Raw genomic sequence first — 8,416 nt, forward strand, 5'->3', positions numbered from 1 at the left:
TTTTTTGGTTTTGTTTTGTTTTTAAAGATTTTTTATTTATTTATTTGACAGACAGATCACAAGTAGGCAGAGAGGCAGGCAGAGAGAGAGGAGGAAGCAGGCTCCCTGCTGAGCAGAGCCCGATGCAGGACTGGATCCCAGGACCCTGGGATCGTGACTCAAACCAAAGGCAGAGACTTTAAACCACTGAGCCACCCAGACGCCCCAAGCACTCAGTTTTTTACCAGTAAGTATGATACTACCTGTGGATATAGATGTCCTTTGTCAGGTTGAGGACATTGCCTTCTATTCCAACTTTGGTGAGAGTTGTTTGTTTTTTAAATCAGGAATGACTGTTGAATTTTTGCCAATTTTTTCCTGCATGTATTGAGATAATCATATACTTTTTTTTTTTTAGCTTGTTAATACAGAGAAGTACATTCACTGATTTTGGTTAAGCCAACACTGCATTTTTTAGATAATCCCACTTGGTCATGACTTTTTAAAATTTCTGTTATTTTTTTTCCTCAGTTCAAGTTTAAAAGACAAAAGATCAAAAGTGATGCCCTACTACTGTACATAATGTTTGGCCTGCCCCATAACACAGCTCAGGCCGTTTCTATTATTTTCTTATTATATTATTGGATTCAATTTGCTAAAATTTTGCTTATAAAATATTTGCAACATATACATTTAACAAAGGACTTGTATCCAGAATATATACACAACTCCTACTCCTCAATAATAAAGACAAACAACCTAACAAAACATGGATGAGAGGCTTGAATAAGGAAGCCAAGAAGCCAAGAAGCACCTGGAAAGGTACTGACTGCCATTAGTCATCACACCAGAATGAGATGTCACTCACCACTCACCAGAGGGGTACCTGGGTGGCTCAGTCAGTTGAGTGACTCTTGGTTTCGGCTCAGGTCATGATCTCGGGCTTGTGAGATTGCGCCCTGCAAACACCTCTCCACTCTGGGGAATCTGATTCTGTCTCCCTCTGCCCCACACCCTGCTGGTGTGCTCTCTCTAAAATAAGTAAATCTTTGGGACGCCTGGGTGGCTCAGTTGGTTGGGCGGCTGCCTTCGGCTCAGGTCATGATCCCGGCGTCCTGGGATCGAGTCCCACATCGGGCTCCTTGCTTGGCAGGGAGCCTGCTTCTCCCTCTGCCTCTGCCTGCCACTCTGTCTGCCTGTGCTCGCTCTTGCTTCTCTCTCTATGTCAAATTAAAAAAAAAAAAAAAAAAAAAAAAAAAAAAAAAAAAAAATAAAATAAGTAAATCTTTTATAAAATGCTCACTCATTAGAATGGCCAAAATGAAAAAGACAGTGCCAAAATTTGGTAAGGATGTGGAGCAACAGGAATTCTAAAATTCTAATACATTGCTGGTACTTGCATAAAGTATTACCACCATTTTGTAGAACTGACAGTTTCTTAAAAAGCTGAGCATACATCTCCTCTGTAACCCAGCTATGTCACCTCCAGGAATTTCTCTAAGAGAAATGAAAGCATAAGCCCATAAAAACAAAACCACCTTGCTAAATATGTTCATAGCACCTTTACTCATAGTAACTAAAGACTGGGAACATCCCAGATTTCCGTTAATTTGAGAATGGATAAATTGTGCTGTATTCATACAGTGGAATAAATACTACCCAGCAACAAAAAAGAATTACTGATCTGTGTGATGACATAGACAAGTCTCAAAAATCTTTTGCTGAAAGCAGCAGACACAAAAATGCACAAAATACCTGCCTACAATCTCACCGTGGTAAATTCTAGAATTGGCAAAAATAACCCACGCCGACAGAAATTGCTGTGTGCTTTGGGGTGTATAGGAAAGAAATGTCTGGGGACAAGAAGGGACAAGAAAGAACTTTCTGGATGGATGGGAATGTTCTGTGTTTTGGTATGTATTTGCCAAAAATGGAAATTCAATGGTGTACCAAGGAGAAGAGCGTTTCACTGTTCTGGGTACTTAGCAAAATTCTAGGCTAAGGGGATTTCTTTTTTTTTTTTTTTTTTTTTAAAGATTTTATTTATTTATTTGACAGAGAGAAATCACAAGTAGGCAGAGAGGCAGGCAGAGAGAGAGGAGGAAGCAGGCTCCCTGCTGAGCAGAAAGCCCAATGCGGGGCTCGAACCCAGGACCTGGGATCATGACCTGAGCCGAAGGCAGCGGCTCAACCCACTGAGCCACCCAGGCGCCCCGGGGATTTCTTTTCTTACAGACTTTACTTATTTTAGAGACAGCATGAGTGGGGGTTTGGGGCAGAGGGAGGAGAGAATCTCAAGTAGACTCCGCACTGAGCATGAAGCCCAACACGGGAATTCACCCCACGATCCTGAGATCATGACCTAAGCCAAAACCAGGAGTCTGATGCTCAACTGACTGAGCCACACAGGTGCCTCTAGACTAAGGGGACTCTCAAGAAGAGTAATTCTCAGGAAATTATTCTTGCACTGCTCTGCCCCAGCAGCACACTGTCATCGAAGGCTTTGATGCTCTCCTCCTTTTGCAGTTGCTCCATCAGCAGCCAGCCACTGTGATGTCCCCCTGCACCCAGGCCAGTGGTGCTGGGCTCACCTGTGAAACGGTTACCTCTCTTTGGAGTCCATTCAGTTTTCCTTGCTTCCACCTCCCCTCAGTGGCATGCCATAGAAGAATCTCCCAGAAGATACTTATGAACGTCACATGCTGGGATCAAGGATCAGTATCTCACTGAAATGGAGACTTTACTCAAAGTTGGTGAAATTCCGTTGTAGATCTGGGGGGTTCTTTAAAGGCTGTACTTTTTCCTTGCTTGTTTTGTTTTGAATTTACATTAGCTGCATCCTGGGGTCCTGGGATCGAGCCCCGCATCAGGCTCCCTGCCCGGCGGGAAGCCTGCTTCTCCCTCTCCTCCCCACTCCTGCTCTATCTCTTCTCTCTCAAATAAATAAAATCTTAAAAATTTTTTTTTTATAAAGACTATGTTGGGTATGGGCAAAAATAGTATGAGGGGTGCCTGGGTGGCTCAGTTGGTTAAGTGTCTGACTCTTGATTTTTGGCTCAGGTCATGATCTCAGGGTTGTGAGACTGAATGCCACATCAGGCTCCATGCTCAGTGCAGAGTCTGCTTGAGATTCTCTCTCTCCCTCTCCCACTGTCCCTACCCCTGCTCATGGTTTATCTCTCTAATAAATTAATAAAATATTTTTAAAAATATTATGAAATGGGGGTGCCTGCCTGGCTCAGTCAGTAGAGCATGGAACTCTTCATCCTGAGGTCATGAGTTCAAGCCCCATCCATGTTGGGGGCACAGTTTACTTAAGAAAACAAAAACAAAAACAAAAACAAAAAACAAAAAAAAAAGCTAAAAAGGTAGTAGGAAATCGATTCTATCACGGATGTTTTTATCATATGATAATCAGGTGTAAGTGATATTAGCACTGAGGTTGGCAAATTATGGCCCACAGGCCAAATCTGGCCCATGTGTTTTCGTAAACAGTCTTGTATTTACAAGTCTATGTAACCGAGGGTAGTTACACAGGTGTACCTCTTTCTAGAGTGGTTAGTGTCCAAATGCAAAGATGTTCGTGCATGGATTCAGCAAGCTTTGCAGTTTATCCTTGGCTCTAACTGCCCCGTTCTGAAAACGTGGGCAGGACCTTTGTCTTGTAAGGGCCTGCCCCTCCCAGAGGAACTGGCTTGTGGACGAGGATGTAGGGGCGAGGCAGGCCGGTGGAGATGTCCAATCGGTGGGGCACGCGTATATCTACTGGGGTGAATTGAGATTCAATTGGCCGCCTGTGTAGGGGCGGGGCTCAACCACCCCCATAAAGGTTGGTCTGTGAGTCTGTGGAGGGGAGAAGAAGGCGCGCTGTCAGAGGAAGAAGAAGGAAGAAGAAGCAGAAGGAGAAGAGTCGGCGGGAGCAGAAGAAGAGCTGTAACAGCTCTTGTAAGAGCTATAGGGGCTGTAACAGCTCTTGTTAGAGATATAAGAGCCCCCAGCAGTCCCGCGCCACCCGCTGTCCTGACGCCTGAGGCCCGGAGCTGCCAGCGGCCCCAAGCCGCCAGCGGTCGAGACGCCAGCCATCCCACGCCACCAGCGACCCGGAGACGCCTGCGGCCTCAACGCCAGCAGCCCCGCCCACAAACCTCGACCCTCTTGGCAGCAGCGCCTTGGGGAATGGCCTAGACAGCAGCAACCTCGCCGGGAACCCTGGAGCCACTGCCTCGCCGGAGCTGTGTCATTCCGGGGAGCGGCTTCATCTGGGAAGAGGCCTCCTTGGGGAGCGGCCCTGTGGGAGCAGCATCATCAGAAAAGAGGCTTCCTCCAGAGCCGCCTCGCCGGAGCAGCCTTGCCTGGGGAGTGGCCTCGCCAGAGCGGCCTTGTCAGAGTGGCGTCATGGGGAGCAGAGTCTGTGTCATCGGTGTTGTCCTCCTCGTCATCATCGCTGTCATCATCGCCTCTTCGTCATTGGGAGCAGCCTCGTCCTGGGAGCCGCTTCCTCCAGAGTGGCCCTTCTTGGGAGCAGCTCCAACCGGGGAGTGGCCTCGTCGGTGATTGGCCTCGTCCAGAGCAGTGGCCTCCTCTGGGGAGCAGCCTTGTCAAGAGTGGCATCATGGGGAGCAGAGTCTGTGTCATCGTCGCTGTCATTGCCTCTTCATCATTGGGAGCGGCCCCATCTGTGGAGCAGCCTCGTCCGGAGCGGCCTTCTTGGGAGTGGCCTCTTCTTGGGAGTGGCTCTATGTTAGGGTCCGTGATCAAAGGAACGAGACTGATATAAAGCAAAAATCAAACAAAGCTTTATTTCACTCCAAGCATCAAAAATCAAACTGACCGGTCAGGGCTGTCTCTTACGAAAAGACGACGATGATGATTCTGACAAGGTCACTCCCAAGAAGGCCGCTCCAGACGAGGCTGCTCTGCAGAGGCCGCTCCCTGGTTGGAGCCACTCCCAAAAAGAAGCCACTCCCAAGAAGGCCGCTGCTGGTGAGGTCGGTCCCTGGACAGGGCTGCTACCTACACAGGCGGCCAATTGAATCCCAATTCACCCCAGTGGATATACGCGCGCCCCACCGATTGGACGTCTCCACCCGGCCTGCCTCACCCCTACATCCACGGTCCACAAGCCAGTTCCTCTGGGAGGGGCAGGCCCTTACAGTCTTAGCATGGTTTGTAACAGCAAAATAGTAAATCACCCTGATAGGAGAAAGTTTACGTCACGAGGTGCAAAAATTAAATGGCATACTATTGGGAGACCAAATTGGGTTCCTAACAACAACACAGATGACCCCAATGCGGGGCTCGATCCCAGGAACCCCAGGATCGCCACCTGAGCCAAAGGGAGATGCTTCACCAACTAACCCACCCAGGCGCCCCTCCAACATAGTCTCTTTAAATCACTGTCAATCTTTACCTGCCAATTAGCCTCTCTAGGCTGTCTTTTCTGCATCTACACAATGGAAATAATAGAAGAACCTGCTTCACCAGGATCCCTGTGCTGCACGAGGTAATGGAGACTGCGTGCTGGCGTACAGCCTACCTTGCAGCAGCTGCTCAAATACTTATTATCATCTCTCTGATGACTGATGAACTCATGCATTTTTTAACATACTGGTTGTCCATTTGTATTCCTTTTGTATCATCTCTCTGATGACTGATGAACTCATGCATTTTTTAACATACTGGTTGTCCATTTGTATTCCTTTTGTAAATCTCCTGTTCATACAAAAGACTAGTGAGCAACCTTTGCCTTGGTTCTCCCTAAATGGAATGGAGATGGCTCTACATCTGGGATTGGCAAGGTCTTTCTAGTAAATATTTTACCTTTCCAGGCTATGCAAGCTCACAACTGCTCAGTTCCACCTTAGTGTGTTAAAACAGCTGCAGACAGTACGGAAATGAGTGGGTGTGGCTATGTTCCAACAAGATTATTTACAAAACACATGGTCCAGGCTTGGCCTGTGGGTCATAATTTGCCAACCTCAGTGCTAATGTCATCATTTAAGCCTGATTATCATATGATAAAAACAATTTTTTTCCTGTTACCAGGGGTTTTCTTTCCTTAAATAGTCTTTAAACGTTATCAACTTCTTTCTCATTAATCATTGAGATGACTGGCTTTCTCCACTGATTGATTAAAATGGGTATTATGGGGACGCCTGGGTGGCTCAGTTGGTTAAGCAGCTGCCTTCGGCTCGGGTCGTGATCCCAGCATCCTGGGATCGAGCCCCACATCGGGCTCCTTGTTCTGTGGGGAGCCTGCTTCTCCTTCTGCCTCTGCCTGCCACTCTGTCTGCCTGTGCTCGCTCTCTCTCTCTCTCTCTCTCTCTCTGACAAATAAATAAATAAAATCTTAAAAAAAAATAAATAAAATGGGTATTATGGTTATGTATTTCCTAATACTCAGTACGCTGATCCTGGAATGAATGTTTCTGAATTCAAATGTACTAGCTACTCTGGCTTTACTGGCTGGATCTGATCTGGAAATTTTGCATTAATAGTCCTGAAAGATATCAGCCTTTAATTGTTCCTTCTTTGATTTTGACAAACTGGCATCACAAGAGAGGTAAACATTCAGCTTTCTACATATTCTGGAACAGTGTGTATCAGCACAGAGCCCATCCCGGGACTTGACCTCACAACCCTGAGATCATGACCCAAGACAAAACCAAGAGTCAGATGTTTTAAGTGACTGTACCATCCAGGTGCCCCTTCTCCCCTTTGTCTTTTCATTTACTGTAAAATTATAGCAGTTTTTTAAAAAAATAAAAAGATTTGTTTGAGAAAGAGAAAGAACATGTGAGCAGAGGAGGGGCAGATGGAGAGAATCTCATGGGGCCTGACACAGGGCTCGACCTCTTAACCCTGAGATCATGACCTCAGCCAAAACCAAGAGTCGGACACTCAACTGAGCCACCCAGGTGCCCCATAAAGCTGTAGCAGTTTTGAACATGAAAAGGAAAACCACACGATCCCCAAAGACTTTTACTGACTAGCTACATTCATTTCTGTTTTCTTCTAAGCTCTTCTCCAAATGCACATGGAGGGCAACACAGTCACAACAGGTCACATTTCACTGTACCTGACCCTGGAACAACTTGGGGGTTGTTGAGCGCTGATGCCCTGCACATCTGAAAATCTGTACAGAACTTTGACTCTCCAAAAACTTGACTAATAGCCTCCTACTGACTGGCAATCTTACCGATAATACAAGCAGTCAGTTGATTAACACATAGTTTATAGATCATATATATTACATTCTGTATTCTTATACTAAAATAAGCTAGAGGAAAGAAAATCAAAAGGAAGAAAAATAAATTTACAATACCGTACTGTATTTATTGAAAAAAATCCACATGTAAGTGGAACTGCACAATTCAAAACTGTGTTGTGTAGGGGCGCCTGAGTGGCTCAGTGGGTTAAGCCACTGCCTTCGGCTCAGGTCATGATCTCAGGGTCCTGGAATCGAGTCCCACATCGGGCTCTCTGCTCAGCAAGAAGCCTGCTTCCCTCTCTCTCTCTCTCTGCCTGCCTCTCCGTCTACTTGTGATCTCTCTCTGTCAAATAAATAAATAAAATCTTAAAAAAAAAAACAAAACTGTGTTGTGTAAGGGCCTGCCCCTCCCAGAGTAACTAGCTTGTGGACCCCGGAAGTAGGGGCGGGGCAGGCCGGGTGAAGACGTCCAATCGGTGTGGCGTGGGTATATCCACTGGGTGAACTGGGATTCAATTGGCTACCTGTGTAGGGGCGAGGCTCAACCACCCCCATAAAGGTTGGTCTGCGAGGCTGGCGAAAGGGGGAAGGAGAGCTGTCAGAAGAAGAAGAAGGAAGGAGCAGCAGAGAAGAGTCGGCAGGAGCAGAAGAAGGAGAGCTGTGACAGCTCTTGTAAGAGCTATAGGAGCTGTAGCAACTCTCGGTAAGAGCTGTAGGAGCTGTAACAGCTCTTGTAAGAGCTGTGAAAGTGTGACAGCTCTTGTCAGAGCTAGACTGGCCGCCGGCAGCTCCAACGCCTGCAGCCCCGCCCACACCTTGGCTTCAGCAGCGGCGCGGCTGGGAGCAGCGGAGCCACCTGCAGCGGACCCGCCATTGCACCTGAGACGCCAGCGGTCCCGACGCCAGCTGACCCAGCACGCCAGCGGTCCCAGCACTCCAGCAGCAGCTGAGACGCCAGCGGTCCTGACGCCAGCAGTCCCGACACCAGTGGCCCCGCTGACACACAGCAGGGAACGGCCTGACGCCAGCAACCTCGCTGCGAACGGCCTCGCTGCCAGGAGCGGCCTTGATACCCTGAGCCACAGCCTCGCTGGAGCTGCGCCATTCCGGGGAGCGGCTTCATCTGGAAAGAGGCTTCCTCGGTGAGCAGCCCTGTGGGAGGCAGCATCGTCAGGAAAGAGGCTTCCTCCAGAGTGGCCTCTTTTTGTGAGCGGCCTTTCCAGGGAG

This window comes from Lutra lutra, chromosome 17 (genome assembly GCF_902655055.1).
Source record: "Lutra lutra chromosome 17, mLutLut1.2, whole genome shotgun sequence".
Classification (NCBI taxonomy): Eukaryota; Metazoa; Chordata; class Mammalia; order Carnivora; family Mustelidae; genus Lutra; species Lutra lutra.